This window comes from Eutrema salsugineum, unplaced genomic scaffold, assembly GCF_000478725.1.
Source record: "Eutrema salsugineum unplaced genomic scaffold, Eutsalg1_0 scaffold_12, whole genome shotgun sequence".
Taxonomy (NCBI): domain Eukaryota; kingdom Viridiplantae; phylum Streptophyta; class Magnoliopsida; order Brassicales; family Brassicaceae; genus Eutrema; species Eutrema salsugineum.
In genome coordinates, this window is record NW_006256895.1 from 9207384 (window position 1) to 9218755 (window position 11372).

The 11372-nt window shown below is 41.7% G+C and overlaps 1 non-coding gene across 1 annotated transcript; it reads right to left on the minus strand.

The window, feature by feature from the left end:
* Nucleotides 1-9718: 9718 nt before the first annotated feature.
* Nucleotides 9719-9826, minus strand: LOC112089506. Its single transcript, XR_002901144.1, has one exon. It is a non-coding gene; the product is annotated as a small nucleolar RNA R71 (small nucleolar RNA).
* Between the last annotated feature and the right edge of the window lie 1546 nt (nt 9827-11372).

Here is an 11372-nt window from a genome sequence, read left to right on the forward strand (position 1 = left end):
AATCAAAAGATACGCGAAGAGCAAGATGTCCCGTAAACCAGCCGGCAAGCACTTCCACCCGCGGCCATCAATCAATTTCCCGCGGTCAGGAGCATCCCAACCGCGGCAAACCACCTATTCCCCACAGTCAGAGCACTCCCGACCGCGGCCATCAACCTCCGAGCCCAAAAGCCCATTTCTGAAGCCCACAATGATTCCCTCATTTGGAGAAACCCTAAGTGACGTCCAGAGAGGTCTTGAGCACTATAAATACATGTCTTAGGAACCCTAATCGATCATCTTCTATCTTTCTTATTGTTTTAGAATACTTGTTTTGCTTTAGCTTTTAGGGAGAGAGAGATTTGTTCTCTTGAACCCTTGTTCTTTCTTTTTCAATTTCGATTTCTATTCTACTTCTTAATACTATGTCTTTGATTTCGTTCATTATGTCTGAGTAGTTTTATTGTTGGGATTAAGGGATTTTCGATGGAGATTTATATGTTCGATGAGGATTCCATGAGCTTTTGAGCCGAATCTTAGAACGTTTTCTTCTGAATTCGTTTTTACTGCATGAGAGTAGCGTCATGAACTACAATCTGATCCAGATGCTTGGTGACACGAAAGTGTTCATCCGGTATCAGATCTAGTTTGGGAGAGCAAAACAAACATAGGAGTGGAAACCTACCTATGGGCGATTTGTGAATTAGGACGAGTCTTAAACATAATGCATCTCTTCTCTTCCAAGGATAGAGTGGAAACCTACTGGTAAGGGTTGAGAGAGATAGTTGTCTATGATCACGACAGTGACTCCAGTTCGAAAAGTTTAAGCTAGGATCTTATCAATTTTCCTCTCTAGCAATGTTTTGAATCGTTCGTACCCCTGAGAAAACTTCCCCGAACCCCAACGCTTTCTTCCTTATTGATTTACACCGATTTTTCTTTCAACCTTAGTTCAATATTGTCTTTCCTTTTTAGTTCATTTTCATTTAAGCATTAGAATATCCGTTTTTATCATTTTTAGTCATTTTCATTAAGTTTAGTTATTACGTCATTTAATTCCCGTATTCTTTTTTAATATTTCGTTTTTACATTTTAAACACACTACCAACCCCCACAAAACCGTTTTTGTTCTAGACTTCCTTACTTTAACTTATTTCAAAGGCTTTTTGCAGGAAAAGATCCTCCTTCCCTGTGGATTCGATCCCTAAGTACTACAATCGATCAGCTGTGCACTTGCGGCTATTGATTTCGATTAGGGTAAAACTTGACAACCCTCGACAACCACTTCAAGTCACCATCAAGTTTTTGGCGCCGTTGCCGGGGAAGGCACGCGTTTTCTTTTCTGCAAAACCCCGAGAAAGGTTAGTAAATCAACTCTAGAACCCCTTTTCTGCAACTTTCCATTTTTCGGTTATTTTTTTTCCATTTCAGAAGATATGGATCCTATAAATCGAAATAAACAAAATGAAGAAGGTTTCTATAACACTCGTCAAGCCACCAGACGCAGAGAGAAGCATCTACGCGATCTCTACGAAAAAACTCAAAGCAAAGACAACAGAACGTTCCAGAAGGAGCCCTACGCACCTCAAATGGCCAACCCTGAACAACCTGCTCGTCGTTTGCCTCACAAGAATGAAAACGTCAAACCCATTCACCGATTGGAGCTACTAGAATTGGCGGTCTTGCACTTACTCGACGTTCAAGCAAGATCCACAATTGACGAGAGAATTGACGACTTGTCAATATGCTTTAACAGAAAGCTTGAAGATCTTTCAGCTCAGGTCAAGACCGTCGAAAGCCAGCTAAACGAAGGTGCTGAAACCGTCCAGGAGAGGATGAAAGCAATCGAAGAACGAGTTGGAGCACACGAAGTTTGCATTCGCAAAGCCGGTTGGAGCATCCGCACCTTAGAGATCAAACTTGGTGAAGCAGAAGAGACTATTAACTACCATAACAACCAAACCTATTCCTACGTGGAAGAGATTTGGGATGGAGTACACAAGGTTCAAGAGAAAGCAGAGGCAATAGACTCAACTGTGGACAAAGTAGTCTATACCCTCGATGAAACCGAAAAGAAGGTCGAAAAGCTTATGCAAGGACGTGAAACGAATGGTTCGATGCTTCTCATCGAAGATCTTAGCCTAAAAGAGGAGGAGACGGAGTTAGAAGGTGCAGAAATTAGTTCAGATGGCAAGGGAGCAGACGAAACTGAGGAAACAACTCGGAGCCTCATTCCCGCGGTCAGAACTCACGTGACCGCGGCCAACAAGCTTCCAGCCGTGGTCGTGAGCATCCTGACCGCGGCAAAGCCCTCTTCACCCGCGGTCGTGAAGCTTCTACTCGCGGCCAGCACTCCTTCAGATGCCTTTCAGCCCTTTTCCACTCATACAGGTCAATGCTCATTTGATACATCTGCTGGGATGGTCAAAACCCCTCTTCAGGAGCAAACGGTGTATGCTATCAGCTCCAAAACATCTCAAGAAGAAAATGAGGTACTCCCTTGCAACATAGTCTTAGCATATGAGGATGAATATGAAGGGCACTACCTCGAAGATGAAGACTATCGTCTGTTCATAGAAGGAGGGAATCCAGACAAAATGGTGGAATTAGGAGCACCAATCTCCAGAGAAAGGCTCATTGAATTCAAAAAGTACAGCAAGGAGACAAAGGAGGATATCAGAACCTATTTTGGGAGGGCCAGACGTCTGACTTTTCCCAGAACATCACCTGATGCTGCTGTTTATTCAATCCACCTCAAAAACCCGGAAGAATGCAGCCACTACACCAACAAAATCAGCAAAGAAAAGCTTGACGAATTCAATGATGTGGCTCGAAATTTGCCTGAAGGAATCACGTTTGCCAGAGCTTGCAAGGACTTCATGATAGGCCACTACTTCTGTGAGAGCAAAGAATCAATCCCTGAGATAGAAGACTTGTGCAGTCATGCCAGAAGAGGTAAACCTGTTCGAACACTTCACAAAATCGATGGTGCAGGTCAGTTTCTTATCTCTTGTTCTATTAGAGGAGAGATGTTTAAAAACGTGCTATGTGATTCTGGAGCTTGTCTTAACATGATGTCCAAGGCAATTGCTTTGAGACTTGGTATTAGACACCTGCGCAGGACTAGAGCAAAGATTAGTCTAGCTGATGATTCAAATGCAACACCTCAAGGAATAGCTCATGAAATTCCTTTGAGAATAGGAGATTGCATAGTGCCTGTCGACTTCTACATTGTCGAGACGAGAGATGCAACATATCCAGTGATTCTGGGATGGTCTTTTCTAGCAACTTCCGGAGCTATATTGGACTGGCCAAACCGGAGGATTTCATTTGCTAATATCGACAAAGATGTCTTCACAGAAGCTGTCCCATTCAACAGCAAAGCAGGAAAACGTTCTGCAGCAGAAGAGTTTGAAGAAGAACTTTGGAGTGACGAAGAACCTGCTAGGCAAAGCAAGGAGATGTCGAAAAAGACTTGTCTGAGGACAAGGTCTTCTTCATTGGAATAAGTCACGTCCAACACCAAAAGTCGAGCTAAACGACTTAAAACAGAAGCGCTTAATGGGAGGCAACCCATTTAGGTATTGTTTTCTTTAGAATTTTTCTTCCTTTTTCTTTTGATCTTTTTCTTTTTCTTAGTTTCAGGTGTTTCTTATAAAACAAAAAAGCCAAAAAAATCAAAAAAAACCAGAAAAAAACCAAAAAGAAGGATGGTACCTGACTGCTCGGCCCAGCATGAACCAAGGACAAGCAGGAAGAGGCCGCGAAATAAGCCCCCGCGGTCGCAGACGTTCTGACCGCGGGAAACGACTCATCGACCGCGGTCGCGTGATCCTGACCGCGGCCAAGCACTTGGTTGCCGCGGTCGTATAGCCCCTGACCGCGGCACTTGGTCGTTGACATCCAAACCCGACCCAAACCACTCCTTTCACCTCATTTCACCTCACCAATCACAATCCACCTCATTCATCACCCTCCACCACCTTCATCACCACCTAATCACCTTCCCAAACCCCTTCGAATGAATCCAGTTCATCTCCACCAGCATCCCAGATCCAGGTAAGTTCTCTTTGTCCTTACCAATTCGATTATCTATGCATTTTTCTCATCCAATCTCGACTTGTTTCACATTGAGGACAGTGTGATTTAAGTCTGGGGGAGGATTTCATCCCTTTCTAACCACCTTTCTTTCATGAGTCTTGCATTATCTACACTTTTTGCATTTTCCTTAAAGTTTTTCAAAATCCGTTTTCAAAACAAAATACGTTTTAAAAGGGAATGGTGAACATGAATCAATGATAGTTGACTGTGTGCTTTAGACTGTTCCTAGTGACTTGCTAATTCATGATTTAGGACTAGACTAGGCGGTAGCTAAGCACATTTGAAACGAAGTACCCCAAAGGAATTTGAATGATTTCGATTTAGATGAAGGGATACACTAGCTCTGTTTTATTTGGACTTAATTTGGACTTAATTTTCTCATTGAAGCATTAGACCAGGGAAACGAATCATACATTCAGGACTCCTTTATCCTTTTACCACTCTCTGTTGATCCTGAATGGCTAGTTCATCTTTAGCTAGTTCCCCACCTTAACCAATCCTCTTTCAAACCACATGCACTCTTGTTTTCTATTGTCTTATATGCAGATAAGTGCAAAAACGTTGGAGAGAAAGAGGAACGACGCAGTTTTCAGTCACCAAGGACAGAGACCTGCGATTTGCCGGAAAAGTTCCCGGAAGGATTCAACACAAGAGGAAACTCAGTTTGCCTTAGAAAAATCTCAAATTTTGGTACAATCTCGTCCTCTAGTCTCTCTCTCTTTAAAAGGCATTTCCTTTCCAAAAAAAAAAAAAATAATCCGAAAATAAGATAAGAAAGGAAATAAAAGCCTTAGAGAGTCTAGAGAGGTCGAATTTTAAGTCCCAAGGCAACTGGAGTTCGATTTTATGGAGTTTTGGAGATTGTTTTCTGATTCCCGGAAAGAATCTAAGTCTGGGGGAACAGCTGTTTACAACAAAGGAGGAAGGATTATGCAACAACATTTGGCAAGAAGAAGTGACTGAAAACTGTGGTTATCAACAGGTCCTTATCTCTCTTGCTGTTTTGCATATTATATTGCATCCTCCAGATCTTCAGGTAACCTGAAACACTTTAACTCCACCACTTAAATAACCCTTTAATGCCAAACGCCGTCTACCCTGGATGATGTCTTTAATGAAAACTCACTATTGAACTTAATGAATGTAGAGAGCTAGTTGACTGAAATCAAGATTTAAATTGTTTAAGTTTTGCATGACGGAAAAAGTGGACTAGTATCTCTTGTTCTTTGGTGAGAATTTTCTAGACTAAGTTGTGGATTGATGCACTATCTTTGGTCCTAGTTTAGGAGTTCATGTCTATGAGATTTGTGCATTTCCTATTTTTGTTTTCACTTAACCAGTTTATGCTTTTGTTTTGTTTGAGGACAAACAAAGGTTTAAGTCTGGGGAGTTGATAACACCGTATTTTGACCACTTTTATGGATCGTTTTGAAATACTTTTTCTATGTTTTTAATTGTTTTTAAGTACTTTTATCACGTTTTTCTAGTATTTGTAGTTCCAAGACTCTTTTCAGATAATTTAGGGAAAAGCTTAACAAAATGGATAGAAAACCAGATTTCAGCTCAGAGTCAAACCGTCAGAAGTTCACCCCTGATTGAAGGCCTTCTCACCGTCTGATCCAGCTCAAATTTGGAGACCTTAAAGATGGAAGTATCAGCTTTCCAGTGCACTTTACAGCTTGGCAATCCAACGGTTCAATCAAAAGATATGCGAAGAGCAAGATGTCCCGTAAACCAGCTGGCAAGCACTTCCACCCGCGGCCAACAAGCAATTTCCCGCGGTCAGGAGCATCCCGACCGCGGCAAACCACCCATTCCCCGCGGTCAGAGTACTCCCGAACGCGGCCATCAACCTCCGAGCCCAAAAGCCCATTTCTGAAGCCCACAATGATTCCCTCATTTGGAGAAACCCTAAGTGATGTCCAGAGAGGTCTTGAGCACTATAAATACATGTCTTAGGAACCCTAATCGATCATCTTCTATCTTTCTTATTGTTTTAGAATACTTGTTTTGCTTTAGCTTTTAGGGAGTGAGAGATTTGTTCTCTTGAACCCTTGTTCTTTCTTTTTCAATTTCGATTTCTATTCTACTTCTTAATACTATGTCTTTGATTTCGTTCATTATGTCTGAGTAGTTTTATTGTTGGGATTAAGGGATTTTCGATGGAGATTTATATGTTCGATGAGGATTCCATGAGCTTTTGAGCCGAATCTTAGAACGTTTTCTTCTGAATTCGTTTTTACTGCATGAGAGTAGCGTCATGAACTACAATCTGATCCAGATGCTTGGTGACACGAAAGTGTTGATCTGGTATCAGATCTAGTTTGGGAGAGCAAAACAAACATAGGAGTGGAAACCTACCTATGGGTGATTTGTGAATTAGGACGAGTCTTAAACATAATGCATCTCTTCTCTTCCATGGCCAGAGTGGAAACCTACTGGTCAGGGTTGAGAGAGATAGTTGTCTATGATCACGACAGTGGCGTATTCATACGTCCGTGACTCCAGTTCGAAAAGTTTAAGCTAGGATCTTATCAAATTTCCTCTCTAGCAATGTTTTGAATCGTTCGTACCCCTGAGAAAACTTCCCTGAACCCCAACGCTTTCTTCCTTATTGATTTACACCGATTTTTCTTTCAGCCTTAGTTCAATATTGTCTTTCCTTTTTAGTTCATTTTCATTTAAGCATTAGAATATCCATTTTTATCATTTTTAGTCATTTTCATTAAGTTTAGTTATTACGTCATTTAATTCCCGTATTCTCTTTTAATATTTCGGTTTTATATTTTAAACACACTACCAAACCCCCACAAAACCGTTTTTGTTCTAGACTTCCTTACTTTAACTTATTTCAAAGGCTTTTTGCAGGAAAAGATCATCCTTCCATGTGGATTCGATCCCTAAGTACTACAATCGATCAGCTGTGCACTTGCGGCTATTGATTTCAATTAGGGTAAAACTTGACAACCCTCGACAACCACTTCAAGTCACCATCATCTTGCACTAGACTCATCTACATTCACAACTCATCCATAGATAGGTTTCCACTCCTATGGCAGAATCGCTCTTCTCAAACTAGATTTGGCCACTAATGAAAACTTTCGCAACACTACAAACCTAAATCAGATAATAGTTCATGATGCTACTCCCATGCATAAAAAATAAGTTTAGAAGAAAAAGTTCTAGGATTCAGCTTTAATAGCTAATGGAATCTTCATCGAACATATATAATCCCCATCAAAAATCCCTTAAACCCAACAAGTAAATTACTCAGGCATGATTAAATAAAGCAAAAACATGTATTGAAATAATGAATAGAAATCGATATTGAAAAAAAAAAGGTTCAAGAGATAAATTTCTATCTCCCTAGACCTAAAAGCTAAAAGTATGAAAAACAGAACTCTAAAGAATGAATAAAAATCTTAAGATACGTCTTAGGGTTCCTAAACATGTATTTATAGTGCTAAAGACATATGGGTTTCTCCAAATAAGGGAATCGATTTTGGGCTTGGAAATGGGCATCTAGGCCGAACAGACTATTCTCCGCGGCAAGAGGGGACGTGACCGGTGTAAAATGGGTGCTGGCCGCGGTTAGGAATGCTTGCCGGCTGGTTGACATGACATCTTGCTCTTTGCGTAACTTTTGATTGAACTGTTGGATTGTCTTGGTGTCAAATGTGCTGAAAGCTGATTGTTACATCTTTAAGGTCTCTAAATTTGAGCTGGATCACACGGTGAAAAGGTCTTCATTTGACGGTGAAATTCTGACAGTTTGACTCTGAGCTGAAAATCGGGTTGATGAGTGGAGATTTTGGCTCATTCTAACCTGTGTTTACTAATTGTTTTTGGAGTTTTTGGAGTCTTTTCAGGAAGTTTCAGGTGACTTAGAGGCCTTATCAGAGGATTGGAGTGTTTAGAAGGCATTGGAGCAAAAGGAGATGAATCTGAGTAATAAGGAGCTATTTCATACGCTTTTGGAGAAATCATCCGCGGAGCACCTGCTCCCGGTTTGGACCCTTCGTAGAGCACCTTCTCCAACCTCTGGAGAAAAATAAGGAAACGATTTTACCTAATCCTAAGTTGCGTGAGATGGAATAAAAAAGCCCAGAGCCGCCTGTATTTTATTATCACGTTTTTCTACAGACTTTTTACGCTTTAGTTTTGAGAGATTTCTGCTTGTAAGCAATTGGGAGAAGAATTCCTGCTACATTCTGAGAAGAATTCTGAACCCTATTATCTCTTCTGCGATTTAAATTCATGAATTTCTTTTCATCTGTTGCTGTGTTTATTTTCTCCATATCTGAGTAGTTCTCTTAGCTAGATTAAAGCGTTCAAAGGATTTCATGAGTTAAAGGATTATATGCAAATAGGGCTTGATATCTATTGTCTTCACCATTGTTAGACTTAATGCTTAGGTTGAATTGATCACTCAATCTGCGATTTTAGGTTAATCTATTCATCAAAAGTGTAATAGGTTGCTAGAATAAACATTGGTGAGCGATTTGTCCTTAGCCATCAACAGTTGAGGTTAAGGCTCTGCTAGCTAATGCTTGTCTGCAATTTTCTAGGTTCAAAAAACGACAGTTTAGGATTTAGGTTGTTAGACAAAATTATCGAGATCACGACAGTGGATCGATAAGCCTTTCTATTTGAGTTCGAGACTTGTGTTACACTTGTGTCCTGAATAGTCATCTGGTTCTTATCTCTGAAATTCCTGCGAATTGCTTTGGTCTAGTGCTTGTTTTACTTCGAATTTAAATCGTTATTTGCCGTTCTGTTTACTTTTTTAGTTTTCGCAACAAATCATCTTTGTCTTAGCTTTAATTCAATCCTCACAAAGTCATAGAGTAGCACTGGTCCTCTGGATTCCGAATCCTTTATATTACAACTACATCACTGTTCTATTGCAGTAGAAACTAGGAGTACATCTAGTGAGAATCAAAATTTGGCGCCGTTGCCGAGGACCAATTCGTTACCTTTGATTTTTGGTTTTAAATTCAGACTAAGACTTTACTAATTTTTTCTCTTGTTCTCTTGTTTGCGTGTGTTTCAGGTGTATGTCAAACATATCCACAAGGAGCAAGTGCACCGATCTTATTTCTTTGTCAAACACCGAGCTAGCAAGAGTCGAGCGAGAAAAAAAACGTCAAAGGCCTATTCAAGCCAACATGGGCGATCAAGGCAACAATGACAACATGGCTGTCGAGCTGCAACAGCTTCGACAGCAATTGGAGCAGCTGCAAAAGGCGCAGCAAGACAGGGAGCAGCCACAGCCTGCTATTGGAGAGAAGGACAGTCCGCATGCTTACTATCACAATAGGGCTGCGATTGCTCCTCCAACCATTCAGAGGCAAGACTTTGAGATCAAACCTCAGCTGATCTCATTGGTGAAGCAGCATCTCTTTCATGGGCTTCCTGCTGAGATTCCGATGGACCACATCAAGAATTTTGAGGAGATTTGCAGCACGACTGGATCAAATGGGATACCAGCCGATTTTTTGAAATGCAAGCTTTTTCCATTCTCACTTGCGGACAAAGATTTGCGCTGGCTGAAGTCATTACCACCTGGGTCATTGACTACATGGGAAGACTGCAGATCAGCATTTTTGGACCATTTCTACACTAAGGCCAAAACTGCAGCCTTGAAGAACAAGATCTCGTCATTTAAACAGAAACCTGGTAAAGCTTTCTGCGAAGCTTGGGAAAGGTACAAGGAGTACCGAAGAGAGTGCCCTCACCATGGGTTCTCTGATGAGCAGATTCTGTAAACCTTTTATGATGGTGTCAACTGGGATTACAGGAATGCTTTGAATGCAGCTAGCAATGGCGATTTCATGACTAAGTCCAAAGAAGCTGCTTATGAGTTGATTGAGAACTTAGCTGCAAGCTCCAGCAACAAATCCCAAGAGTATGACAGGTCTAGCAAAGCAGTTCATAGTGTGGAGTTGAGCAAGATCGATGAGCTTACAGCAAAGGTGAATCTGCTGTTAAGAGAGAACCAGAGATCTGTGCATTTTTCTGATGAGGTTGGTGATGCACCTCTTGTTCGAGAGTTTGTAGATGCAGAGAATGATGATCAGATGGAGGTGAACTTCGTGAATGGACAAGGGTATGTGCAGAATCGCAGCTTTAACAACTTCAGAAACCACCCGAATTTATCCTACAGAAGCAACAATGTTGAGAACCCTCAGGATCAGGTCTATCCGCAGCAAGGAGTACAGAATCAGTCAGGATTTCAGAAGAACTTCTCCAGCAACTTCCAAGGAAAGCAGTTCATCACCAATCAGAATCGGTTTCAAGGTGGAAATCAGCAGAAGTTGCCTTTCACAAGTCTACAGCCTTCTTCGAGTTCCTCAAATAACTCGCAGGATGAGCTGAAAAACTTGATGCAACAGCTGCTGGTTAATCAGCAAAAGTCTTCCATGGAGATTAATGCCAAAGTGGACACCATGTACAATGACTTGAACGGCAAGTATGAAGCAGTGTGGACTCATGTGAAGAAGCTGGATGTTCAGGTAGCTCAGACTGCAGAAGCTGTGAAGAGATCACCTGTAACTCTCCCTGGAAAAGGTGAAAACCCCAGGAATGAGTTTGTGAATGCTATTGAGCTGAGAAGTGGGAAGACTCTACATGCTGCACCAACAAGCTCTGTCTCAGAAAAGAGGAAGGAAAAAGACGTGGAGCACCTGCTCCAAGAAGAGGAACCATCTCATGACGTAAAAAAGACGAAGGAGCACTCTTCTCCCATGGGAGCACCTGCTCCAAAATCGGGAGCACCTGCTCCAAAATCGGGAGCACCTGCTCCAGACGTAGATTTGACGATGAAGCACCCTGAACCAACGAGGGAGCACCTGCTTCAGCCACCTGCTCCAGCAAACATTCCTGCAAGAGTTTACACGCCTAAGGTACCTTACCCAGTTCCACCAAAGAAGTCTCGCAAGGACTTAGAGGAGGCAAAGTGCAGGGAGATGCTGAAGGATTTGACTGTAAAACTCCCTCTAGCTGATGCTGTTCAGATGATACCAGCCCTTAAAAGATACATGAATGGGTTAGTGTCTGGGAAAGCTGTTGAGGAAGAGAGTGTCATGATGGTTTCAAAGGAGTGCAGTGCTGTGCTTCAGAAGAGAAGTGATCCAGGAAGGTTTGTTCTCTCAGTCAGGATTGGGAATGTGCTGTTTGCAAGGTCTCTCTGCGATCTGGGCTCAAGTGTGAATCTGATGCCTTATTCTGTAGCCAAGCGATTGGGCTACACCAGATTCAAACCGATGAAAATCTCGCTGGTGTTCGCTGAT